At 34.1% G+C, this 13,638-nt stretch overlaps 1 protein-coding gene across 4 annotated transcripts in view; it reads right to left on the bottom strand.

The window, feature by feature from the left end:
* The window catches only part of METTL15 (methyltransferase 15, mitochondrial 12S rRNA N4-cytidine), a 219,896-nt gene that overhangs the window by 21,975 nt on the left and 184,283 nt on the right, over positions 1–13,638 (bottom strand). The window lies entirely within an intron of this gene.

The following is a 13,638-nucleotide window of genomic DNA, read 5'->3' on the forward strand; positions in this document are numbered from 1 at the left end:
CTAGATGCATCATGATCAAACTACTACAAGCTGAAGATAATAAGAAAAATCTTGAATATAACACAGAAAAACAATATATTACATAGGAGAACAAAAATATGATTAACAGCTAATCTCTCATTAGGATAATGGAGTCTATAAGATACTGGAATAACATTCAAATTGTTGAGGAAAAAAACCCTGTCTTCCAAGAAAGCTATTTTAAAACCATTCTTCAGAATTAAAGGTTCAAAGACATTTTCAAATAAATTTAATAATGAGAAAATTCATTGCTAACAGCTCTAAATTTAAGAAATGCAAAAGGAAATACTTCAGGCTGAAATATAATAACATCAGGTGATAACTTGGATAGAGAGAGGGTAATGAAAATATGAGTGATATGATATGAAGATAAGAAATAATTCTCTTAATTTCTTAAAAGACAGGACTGTCTTTCTGTCATTCTTAATTTCTTTAAAAGGCAAGACTGTAAGTAAAATTATAATATAACATTCTTGGTTTTATAATATAGATATAGATATGTATTGTATATGATAGCAACAGCACAAAGGATGAGAGTGTGTAAATGAAACTACACTAGTACAAGGTTCCTATATTTTCCTGGAAGTTAAAGTTGCATATTGTGGTCCCTAGAGCAATAACAAAAAATAATGCAAAGAAATAAAGCTAATAAGTGAATAAAATAATAATAAAATTAATCCACAAAATATTGTTTAACACAAAAGAAGGCAGAAGAACAGGAAAATAAAAATGAGACAAAGAGAAGACAAATAGCAAAATGGCAGACAATAAATCCAAATATAAAAATAATCACATTAAATGTAAGGGTACTAAACACTCCAATAAAAACATAGAGACTGACTGAAAACTAGCAAGACCTAATTATACATTGTCTGCAGAAATGCACATTAAATATAAAAACACAAATAAAAGTAAGCAAGAGGCTGTGAAAAAGTATACCATGTAGAGATTAAGCAAAAAAAAAACCCAGAGAGACTATACTACCATTAGACAAAATAAACTTTTAAAAAGAAGAATTGCTAGACCCCAAAATAAACATTTACTATTGAGAAAAATGATCAAGACAGCAGGAAGATACAATTACAAATGCATATGCACCAAATAACATAGTTCCAAAAATTTACATGCTTCAGAAAAATGACCCACATTTATATAGGCAATTATGTTTTGACCAAAATGTCAAGTTAATTCAATGGAGAAAGAACAGATTTTCAATGAAAGTGATTATTTGTACAAAATAAAATGAACTTCAACCCTTACTCCACACCACACACAAAAATTAATTCAAAATGGATCATGGACCTAAGAGTAAACACTAAAACCATAAAACATATATCTCACAAACCTCTCTTATTCAGCACATATAAGGGAATCTCACAATTTAATAACAGTTCACATTTAGTAATCTGTAGCTCTGGTAGTAAAGTACATTAAGACACATCTGATTAATCTTCTTAGGAAACTGGATCAGAGCAGGGGAGAAATAATATTTTACCTGTACCACAGAGCTGAGAACTCGGCAGCCTGACGTTAACCAAATCACTGTTATGGTTCACTCTTCCTCTACAAAATCTACTTTGCTGAAAGGCTAGAAAGCGTTAGACATTAGGGAATTTATCTTCCAACAACCAGGTCTCTCAGAAACAAAATGCCAAAGTCAAAGCTGAGGAGGGAGGTCAACTTCTTTCCCTTTGCTATTCAATTTCTCCATTTTCTGGGAAAGAGTTTTGGTCACTGGGCAATGTATTTCGAAACATTCTAAGGATCTGAACAACCATGCAACTATTCACAATTTAGAGCTTGGATTTAGAGAACGCTTCAAGAAGGTTGCATTCCTGAAGTCCTTATGTGATTCAAACCTTGCCTAATTCAATGCTAATTTTTTCAAAGGAGAAATGTAATATAAAATACATTTTAATGTATATGGATTTTAATGTAAAATAGGAGGTAAACATTCATGGAGCATATGGATCAACAAATACTGTAGGATATTTTTGCTTTAAGGCTTAAAAAATTGTTTTTCTTATCATCTCTAATATTTTGTAGAAATTAAAACCATGGCTCAACATGGTAACTGCTTAGTTTTCTTTGCATTTTATCACATTTCAAAGATACATATTTGAGGATGTGGTTTTTAACATAGCACCCTGAATTAGCCATGCCTGGATATGTGTTAACTAAATTGATGAAATGATAGAAAAGCAGAGAGCTTAATTAACACTTCCTTGATATTATCTTTAAATGTTTTTTAAAGCTAATACAAATAGGAAATGTTAAAATAACAAAGTAATGTCTGAAATCCCCATAGAAATTCTAATATAAACAACAGCATTGGTTCGTTTGACATGACAAAGTATGGCAGGCATTTCTGTTTACCAGCTAAAATGGCACCTTCCTCTGCTATAATTATAGTTTATAATTCATTCAGCCAGCTAGTTATGAAACTATGAGATTCCTGACTGATTTTTTTAATTGAAGAAATCTGTTTTTATTTCAAAGTATTCACATAAAGTGAGACTTTATTAACATTTTATATTATGCAATGTCAAGTTTATATAATTCATGTTCACATTAAGTACATCCACACTATGATTCTGGAGCTCACAAATTAACACCACTGTGACCAGATAAGCTTGTCTTTATAAGGTCTAATTAGGCCTTGTCAATATCATATCATGGAGAAAGAAAATAAGAGCTTTTGTTTATATTTAGGAATGGATGATCCTGAAGATAATAGGATAACTACATTCCATGAAGATTTCCTTCTGGGGCTTTCTTACTTTTGTTTAGGGAATTCTAATATGGACTATGTCCACTGGATTTCTTGGGAAGGATTTCTAGCTGTGGTTCTGTCAGCCTCCTCAAGTTCCATTTTTAGAGAGATGATAAGGGACTGCAATGGGCAAGGTGTTTCGTGCAGCTTTTTGGTGCTGCTCTGGGGATGAAAGGCACATATCCTCCCTTCCTTTTTACTGGCACTTTTGTGTCTGTAATTTATGGGAAGAGAGGTTGACAATGCAGATTGTGTAAAATGAAATAAAGAAACAAAAGTATATAAAATAGCATATGGCAATGAAAATTAAAGTAGTAAAAACAAAACATCAACTGGCATTGTTACAAACAGACAAGAATATAAGAAAAGACAATACTGCTATTAGGAATTAAGCAAGATTCTTTGTCTGAATTGGAAACTTTAAAGACAATCAGTAAATGTCCTGTGCCTCTGAGGTAGCAAAAAAGGGTTTCCTTGTGAAAGTCACTGGTCAGAGAGCAACTCTGCCACAGAGTTCTTAGGTATGCATAGACTAGGTAGGAACATTTGCCTACAGGTCATCTGGAAAAAAGATTCAAAAACTATACCAGAACCAATGCCTACCTATGAGCTGGAATCTGATTTAGGCCATAGGAAGAAAAATATTAGTGATACATGCTCCCTGACTCTGAGTAGCTGGCTGTTTTGCAATCCTTCACTGCTTTCTCATCTCCCACATCCTGTTATCAGAAATAGAAACTGGTCTCTCTGTTTTTCCATTTCCTGAGCTTAATCACAAAGTCTTGTATGGCTAATTCATTTGATTAAGGCAGAGAGCAGGTAAGACAAAATATGGACTCAATCACAATTTGGGTCATTTGGTTTGGTACTGAGAGAAAATCTCCTTTTTCTGGTTTATAGTCCATCAACAGATTTACTTCACACCAGGCCAATGTATCTTAGTTCTAAGTGGGAAGAGGTGTGCTTAACTCTTCACATAACACTTACCACACTACTGTGATTACTAGTTTGCTTGCCTGTCTCACCCTACTCCAAGCCATCATCATCTTTTCCACCCAGTCATCAGACAGATCTTTTGTGTACAAAAATTGGATGTCATTCCACGGTTCAAAACCTCTAGTATCTTCCTATCACATGAAATAGGAGCTGAAGTTCTTCTTACCTTGGCCAAATGTCCCTATGTTATATACAATTTCTGCTTCTCACCACCCCCATTTCTCTGAACTCATCTCCTGATCTTGAACTCTGTAATCTTAACTAATTCATGGCGTGTTCATCCTGGGTCCTTTGACCTATACCAAGAATATCTATCTGCCTATATATACCTGGATGGGTTACTCCTTACCTCACTCAGGTCTCTTCTCAAACACTGCAGAATTAGAAAAGAAAAATAGCACCCTGTCACTGGAGTCCCCTTACATGGTTTTATTTTTTTTTTCATAATACCTTATCAGGGATAATATTTATTTGTTTACCATCTGTCTTCCTCCACTAGAATATACACTCAGTGAAAACAGAGACTTTGTTAACTGCTATAAATCTTTTACAGCAAGAAGAGTTAGTAGATTGAAAGAATGATTGTATTTGTACTTTAAAGTTATAAACATAGTCATGGCTAAAACAACAAAAGCAAAAAGATATATTATCTGTAGTATATGCAGTAAAATGTTAATGTCACTTCTCCTTAAATTCCACCCTAAGAGGCAATCAAGAGGTATACTTTCTAACTTTTTTCTTAATAGACACATATGACACTTGTATATAAATGTATGTACATGCATACATATATATATTTGTAAAAAGGGAATGATCTGTACAATATCTGCAATTTGTTTAATTATCTTACTTTTAAAAATAATTTCAGTTGTATAGACACATTATAGTCCATTTTGTTTGTTCATTTAACAAATGTTTATACTGTCAAGAACAGTACCAGCTAACTGGGAACGGTAATTAAGGTAGAGGCAGTCTCTACTTTGGTGGAGCTCATATTGCCACCACAGCAGGAATATTTGGGATGTTTTCTATTTTTACTATCACAAAAAAATGCTGCAGTAAACATGTGAACTGCACATTTTTAAAAATTCTACATGGCAGAAAACCTCTACAAAGTAAAAAGTCACAATCTGGGAAAAATATTTTAACTGTATGTGAACTTGTGATACTATGCCTGTAGAATTAGTGTTAGGTCAAAGGCTGTTCATGCCCATTTAAATTTGAATCAATGCTTCTAAATTTACTGCCTAAATAGATTGTACCAGTTTACTTCCACCAAAAGTATTTGAGAGAGTCCACCTCCCCACGTACTCAACTAGTACTGGAAACTATTACTTTTTGTAACTTTGACTAGTCTAATAGTAGGCAAATGATAGCTTATAGTTGTTTTAATTTGCATTTCTTTGGCAATTAGTAGAAGTGGGCATCCTCTCAAATCTAATGACCATTTGATTTTAGCTATGAATTGCTTGAACAAACCCTTAATGTGATGTTGCTTTTTTCTTTATTGATTTGGCAGAACTATTTATAAAATAAAGATATAAAGCATTTTCCTCTCATATATAGTTACAAATATTTTTCCTGGATTGTGACTGTCTTTTTACTTTGTAGATTTTTTCCTGCTATATAAAAATTTAGAATTTTCTGCTATAAAGAAATTTTTCATGTCTTTTAGATTTTGTCAAGTTTAGGAAGGCTTTCCTCACCCCAAGATTTTAGATATAACCAAGTCTATGTTTTTCTGGTATATTTCTGGTTTTATTTCTTACATTTAAATATTTGATCCACGAGAAGTTTGATTTTTAGTATAGTATGAAGTAGGGATCTAACTTTAGTTTTTAAAAACCACATCGCTAATTGTCCTATTTATGAAATAGTATGTTATTACCCTACTCATTTGAAGTACTGCTTTGATCATATGCTACATTTTTAGATACAAATCTGCTTCTGGATTCTCAATTGTGTTGCACTGATGTATTTCTCTATTTTTCTGCTAATACCAGATTATTACTGCTTTTAAAAATTTTCCAGTACATTTTGCTATCAGGTGGAGTAAGTCCCCCTTTCCCATGCCATTATCTTTCTTTTCAAAATTTTTTTGTGTATTTTCATTCATTTATTATTCCAAATTAAATTTAGAAATAATAAAGTATATAATGATAAACATTTTGATTGGAATTACAGTAAATTTCTAAACTGATCTGGAAAAATTTACATTATCATATCAAACAATCCATCCAAGAAACAGTATTTCCATTAATATTTTACATGTCCTTCATTAAAGTTGAGTAGTTGTCTTCACTTAAGTCTTGGTCAGGCTATTTGTAAGTACTGTGTTTATACATACACATTTTAACCATCCCTATGGAAAAGCATAAGAAATGATAATATTATATTAAGATGACATGATGTAACAGAAATAGGGCTAAACTTTAGAAAGGAGAGACTAGGCTTAGTATAAGATCTTTTCATTTTTATGGCTGTTTGATGTGGGGCAATAGCACAACTTCTGAGTTTGTTTCCCCCCTAGAAGATGAGGTGATAACACTTCTCACAGGATTATTCTGAAAATCAAATAAAGAAAATATTCAGGAGCACCTAGTGCACACTTGGCATAAAGTAGTCACTTTATGAATGTCATTCACACATTTATTTATTATTCTCAGTTGTAAAATGGAATAAGTGATGAGGGGATTTGATAGGTTAATCTGAGGTTCTGCCAAACTAATTTTATTTTCATCCTGAACTAATAGCACAGTAGGTAGGATAGAGGGCTGCTGAAAACCCCTGAAGCATCTGAGTAATGCTTATTGGATTTAGGCATCAGACTAAAACACCTCAGCATCCAGAATGAAGTTAAAATTTTCCTTATGTACAAATTAGCAGCATACTTCTAAGTTTACTAAGCAGTATTTAGGCCTTAAAAGTATGAAGACTTAGCATGGCATAGGAATGAGAAATCACTAAAAAAATTTTTTTCCAGTTTGACCTTGACTTATAATAACTGATGCTAAGAATTAAAACCCTAATTTCATTAACCTAACCTTCCACATTGCACTCACCTATCCAGGAGATTATTTTCCATAATTACACTCCTAGATTCCTCTTGCCACCTAACTACACAACTTGTATTATGGCATTCTAAGAACATAATATTCTTTCTCTGTTCTTTTTTTATTTCTTTCCTTTAGTTCTCATGGAACATTTTTCTGTACAGGTTATCTGCTTTCTTAGGCACAGTTCCACAAGGATAAAATATATTTGGAGTCATTTTAAACCAGGCCCATTGTTTTCACAGCTCCAAAAAAACCCAGTAATTACATCCTGAATGATGTATATCAGTAATTATAGCATCATTCACTTAGCCAATATTTATTATGTACAATGTAGTAAACACTGGGGATTAAAATGTTTATGAAGACATAGTCCTTGTCCTCAAGAAATTCAAACCCAAAGAAGAGAATGATAAATAAATAAATATTGGGAAGAGGGTTATAAAGAAGGATTGTACATACTATTAAGGGAGGGGGAGGGAGAGTGGAGAGGGAGGGGGAAGGTATCTTTGGCCCTCATATAGACAGCATTTTCCGAACTACTCTTCTGCAGAACAGTGATCTTGTAAACTATAGCACTTGCACCCCCAACCAAACGCCAATGTGTCTGTTATAAGTCTGAGAAACGCAGCATGCTATACTCCTCTTTTGGAGACGCACAATACCCATTAGCATGGTAAAGCTCTGAAGGCAAACATTTAACTTTGTTTACCTAGCATGTCCAAACTTTTTGAAACAGAACTTTTAATTTTTAATAACAACTATTTATTCCATAGAACTCATTTGCTGGGTAACACACTTTGGAAAATATTGAAAATAGGTTTTGTGTTAATAACTTTCCAAATATCTTAATTACATCGTTAAATCCCTATAATAACCCTGAGAGGTAAGAAGTAAATATCCTCATTTCCATTTAAAGGTCAAAAACTAAGGTGTAAAATGTATCTTCTCAAGTTCACAGGAGTCAAATGGGAACTCAGATTCTTTTAACGTGAAGTGTACCCTAACATCCCCTTTTTTCAAATACTGAATGAGCCTAACTTTCCCAGAAGAAAGGCATAACATTTCTGGCGAGTTCATCTGAGAAACACATTCAGGGAAGCCCAGATCAGCATTAGTTCATCTAAACAGAAAAAAACAAAAACCCCAATATTATTATATAGGTTTGTAATTTTAAAAATTTCCTTAGGATGTTCTTGAGTTTTTAAGTGTGCCCAAAACAAGGTAACAATTTTAAGATTGTATGTTCACTAAACTATCTCACCTCCTTTTTCCTGATTAGAATTTAAGGAAGTTAAGATGAAATCACATGGTTTAGATCGATTTCCAGAAGCTCTGATTCCATGTCTGGTGTTTATATAACAATCTCATTTTCTGGGAGAAAATGAGTGTGGAATCTTTACTCTAAGCCTGAATAGCCTTTTACTGAGAGATGTTGTAATGGAACCCAAATCACTTTGCATCAAGTTGCAAGAGTTTGGCTTTCTTTCCACATTTCCCTTGGGGAGATGTGCATTGTCAAGCCTAAAGACTGCACATGTGGTGAAGGCAGCAACTGCCCTGATCTCTTACCCTGGGAACAGTAATGAATACCTTTGGCTTTTGTCCTTTTCGTTCCATTGAAAATAATATATTGTTAGCTCAGGTTATTAGACTGTGCATTTGTCTCTTTTTCATCAGCTTTCTTGATAGTGGGTTTAAAAAAGAAACAGTTGCTACTGCTGCCATTATAAAAAGACTTTTGGGCAGGTACTGATTACATGTTTTTGATTAGGAATCTAGACTCATCCAATGCAGTACATACTGGGCTTTTCCTGACTCCCTAGGAAGGGAGCCCTTTACAGTTTTTTTATGTTCTAAAAATGAATACTTAATATTCTCCAGCTAAGCAAAATGAGGGCACAAGCTTGTGTACAATTAGGAATAAAGGGCTCAGATGGCTGAAATCTTGGGAAATTAAACCCAGATCCTTTTATTTTTTTTCTTTAAAGCTTCTTGAAAAATGTTGAAAGAAGACTGATTTTTCCATACATTTGTTATTATGCATTTCTTGTAAATACACAATTTTACCAATGACAGGGCAGTGCTCCTTGCTCTCATTCTCAGTCTAGAATGCCCTTTGCCCTCTTCTTACAGTTTATGTCTACTCATCCTTAATACTCACTAAGGTGCAATCTTCTCCAGGAAGCTTTTGCAATGACCTTTTAATAGATATTTTTATCAAACTATTTACTACTCTATACTATTTACCTACTAGCCCCTACTAGGCTGTAAGTAGTCCAGAAACCTTTTCTTATTTTCCTTATATCCCCAGTCCCAGGTCTAGGGCCTGGTGCACAGTAGGTGGCAAAGGGGAGAATCCACTAAATAAGAGATATTCTTCCAGTCCCAGATAAAGATCAAGATGTACCATAAATGGTATTCTGAATGTGGAAATTCATAAAATCCCTGAAATCTCTGTAAGATTTTGTATATACATGCAGATTTATGTGGAGACACTGCAGGGCTTCTATCAAAGGCTCAAATATACCAGGGACCCCAAAGTAGGTAAATTCCTGGTGAAAACATATTGAGTTTACTGAGTTTTCGGCTTACAACTTACCATCTTTAATAATACCACCAAACAAGGCTCTGCATTTATCTAGTTTTGGTTTGTTATATTTTTCTTTATCTCCAGGAATATCACCACTTAGCACCATCAGAAACGTTGGTTAAAAACCCCCTTTATGCATGACAGCAGAAGTTGGAAACTATAGCAGTGAATATTCAGTCTTCCTCTGACTCACAAGGAATTTCATATTAAAAAAAAAAAGAGAGAAAAGCTTGCTTAGTAACAGGCTGCACTATATATAATAATAGAACACAATTTGTATGTGGAAGCGGTAAGATAGATTTCATTCATAAAAAACACCATGCTTCTGGCTAGATAAATGACTTGAGGTCCCAGAGAGAAATTATCATTTTTAGTTCTGGGATACCCTTATGCTACTTACACTTTTTAAAATTTAATACATTCACATATTCAAATATATTGAGATTTTTAAGCTTGTGAATGAAATTAGCAATGCGCTGTGGCTGTCAACGTGATGCACTGCAATTCCTCCTCAGTGGTAGGGCTTAAAAATTAATTCAGCTCTTGCACCTGTTTGTCAGCATTCGTCTGTCAAATTTCCATCATATTTAATAAGTCTCTGTGTCCTTTTGCCTGGGCTCCTTTAATGTAGGGTTAAATTCTCACCCATCTGAAATTCGAGTAATATTACAAATTTCAAATTGTTAATTAAAATCTGTAAACTTCAGTGGTTCTGGATAAAATTGGCTTTACTCAGTGAGGTTCTTTTGAAACTTCTTCAGAGTTTCATCTAATCCCCAACTCATACCAGGTTAAGTCTGATGACAACATGATCTCACTCTGGGTGGTTGAGATTTACAAATCCTCCTACAATAGGGAAAACATCGAGTTGTAGGCTTGAACAAAAAAGGTAACAAGGAACATTACCTACTGAGATGAAATTAAAAAGATGGCTCAGAATTAAATGAAAAGAATATCAAATTAAAGGATTGATATTTTTCTCACATTATTTTTCAGTGAAGCTAATTCTACACTACCTGTGTCTTAAAATGCTTAGCATAGATGGGGTAGCTCAAAATGAATCATGATTCCTATTACCTATTTAGGTAGTCAACATTAAATTTACTTATTGCATCTTCAAACCAGGATTGAGGACTATTTGCCAGATACTGTGAACACAAAGCAGTCTAAGCAGGAGGTTCCAGCATATTAAAGACCCATAATAAGATACATTTGAACCTTTAGGAATAGTCTATAGGGCATACAGTACTACTCTCAGTTGGGCCAGTCACACTTTCCAGAGCTGGGAGATGGTAACAGGAAAAGATATTTAACAATGCCCTCTTTTTCTTGTGAGGTCAGCACATACACATAATTAATCCTCATGCTCCAAGGTAAAGTTGTTTGCCCTCCTGTAGCATACTTAACCTGCAATGGAATACTTCTCAACTGTATTGAAATTATTTTTAAAAAATTAAAACTTAAATATTTCTCCCACTGAAATATAAGCTTCCAGAAGTCAGGATCGTGTTTTACTCCCAAAAGGCAGGGATTATGTGTTTTCTCATTTTTCCCATAACAGGCTTGATGAAAGACTAATAGACTGTCTTACTGAATTAAAGAATAGATGATCAATTTATCCAAAGGCCTATAGCACATGGATTTTAATTAAATCATAGATTATAAGTATCTCCTTTTTCTCCCTACCATATCCCAATCTAATAGTGAACCCCTCCCCCCACTCATCTTTTATTTTTCTGCCTGCTCTATCCTACTAAATTGTTCTAGGAGCAGTGCTTTGGATAATGTCCAGTGAAGACTACTGGTTTATAGAAGAATGTATGTTCATTCTGAAAAACAATGTTTCAAGGACTAAAGGCATATATATATGCCATTAATCTCACCTAGGGGATTCAGCCTATAAAGGAAATACCCCTATCAGCTCCAAAATCCCTTAAATATGCATAAAAGCATTTATTAATTATATAGCTTTCAATAATAGCCTCCACTAGGAGGTAAGCCAAATATCTAATAATGATGATATGATTAAATAAATTATGGTATTTCTTACTGATACTTAGTATACTGACAAAAAAAATGAGTAACATGATAAAACACTAAGTGAATGAACTCCAAAATTACATCCTTTCAACCATTTCAACTCAAAAAATGCAATAATAAATAAAAATAAAGAGATAAAGAGAATATGCAAAATTATATGTGTGCTATGGTGGTAGAGTGGTATTACAGGTTTTTAAAGTTTTCACTTGAATTTCTTAATGTTGTATGACATAAATGGGAATGCTTTTATTTTTTTTGTTCTTTATTTTTATTTTTTTTGCAGTACGCGGGCCCCTCACTGTTGTGGCCCCTCCCGCTGCAGAGCACAGGCTCTGGGTGCGCAGGCCCAGCGGCCACGGCTCACGGGCCCAGCCACTCCGCAGTATGTGGGATCCTCCCGGACCAGGGCATGAACTGCGCCCCCTGCATCGGCAGACGGACCCCCAACCACTGCGCCACCAGGGAAGCCCCGGGAATGCTTTTATAACAAAGAAAATTTTACATTTTTTCTATGATCATGAATTTTAATTATTTTTACATGTATTTGTGAAGAAGATTCTATCAACAACTAGATAAGGTAAATTCTTCATATTGATTAGCTTTTGTCAAATTCTATCATATGCCTAGAACAAGGGTAGGTAGTTTTAAAATGTAATTTCTAATCATCACAGCAATCTTATAAGTTAGGAAGCATTATCCTTATCTTAAAGAGGATTGGAATGATTATGTAACTTGTCCAATTTCACACATCTAGTAAACAGCAGGGCTAAAATTTGAATCCAAGTTTTTGTATAATTCCAAAATGAATTTCTTTTTCCATTACTCAGTGACACAATAGAATGAAGAGACATGAATCCTGACTAATAAACCAAACAGGTAAGCAATATAGCAATGCAGCCTACTGGCTTGTTAATTTAAGTCTGTCATCAAAGTCCATTTTCCATCTAAAGAGTACAGAGATGAAGTCAACAACTTATAAATCCTACCTGCTAGATTATCATTCTCAGCTTCAAATTCTGAGATAGGTCTGAAGCACATAGGACTCTAGATCTTAATCTAGAGATTAGCTTTCCAGTGGACTTTACATAAATGTTCACATACTTTTTTTTTTTAAATAAGAAAATTGTAGTACCTTCAACATCATTGCCATGATTCTGTCTCTAAAACATTTCACTGAATAATAATAATTAGGCAACAGAAATCTTCATTCAACAATAATAATTTATATTATTTTTAACAATAACCCACATTCTCTTTTCAAAATCCAAGCTTATAGTTTATTGTGTGAGGGCTAACTTGTCACCTAGTTAATGAGATTTGATTCACCTTGAATGAGTTGGTAGCCAGCCCATCTTTAGAGTTCTTTAACTGATGAAAAAAAGGGGGGAGAAAGGTAAAGTAACAGCAGGAAATAATGTTTTCAATAAAAAAGGGATGTCTTCCCCAGTCTTGGCCTCTCCTCACACTGCTTCTCAAGCTTCAGGTTCCTAGTTCATTGACTGCTACATCTCTGCCTGCTGACATCTTAACCATCCCTTCAACAAGCAAGACAACTGCTGCTTGTATAGGAAATATCTCCTGGTGAATCCATTATAAAATTTTTTACAGCATTTGTTCTATTCACTCAAATGCATTTACTCACTCAGTAACCTGCTCACTCACTTATTTTTATGTGTTCATTCAACAAAACTTAAAAAGAAAAGTCTACTAGAGATGAGTCTCTATTGGGCATTTAAAATACATTGTCTGATTTAGTTATCCAAGAATCCTGTGAGGTAGCTGTTATCATTCATATTTTTCAGATTAAGAAACAGAGATTTAGAGAAGGTAATGCCCAAATTTACAGGGCTAGTAAATGACAGAGCCACTTCAAATCTCCCTGATTGAATAGTTCTTGCTTCCTCTAACCTAGTCTTTTGTTCTTTAACTCATTCCCTAGGAAATGGGTGCTGAGGCTACTCTGGTAAAGTTAGATATGGTCACTCTACACTTGAAGAGCTCACACAGTCTATGAGGGAGACAGAGTGTAATGAAGTAAATGCTCCTTAGATAAATGAACAACATGCGGGAAAAGTGAGCAACTTCAGGAAGAGGGCAAAAAGGAAAGTTCAGGAAAGCTCCAAAGTAATGTCTAGTCTTGAAAGAAGTAGACAAATTTTTTT

This window comes from Delphinapterus leucas, chromosome 7 (genome assembly GCF_059928025.1).
Source record: "Delphinapterus leucas isolate spDelLeu-1000000601 "Yukka" chromosome 7, BTC_Dleu_Yukka2, whole genome shotgun sequence".
NCBI classification, from domain to species: Eukaryota; Metazoa; Chordata; class Mammalia; order Artiodactyla; family Monodontidae; genus Delphinapterus; species Delphinapterus leucas.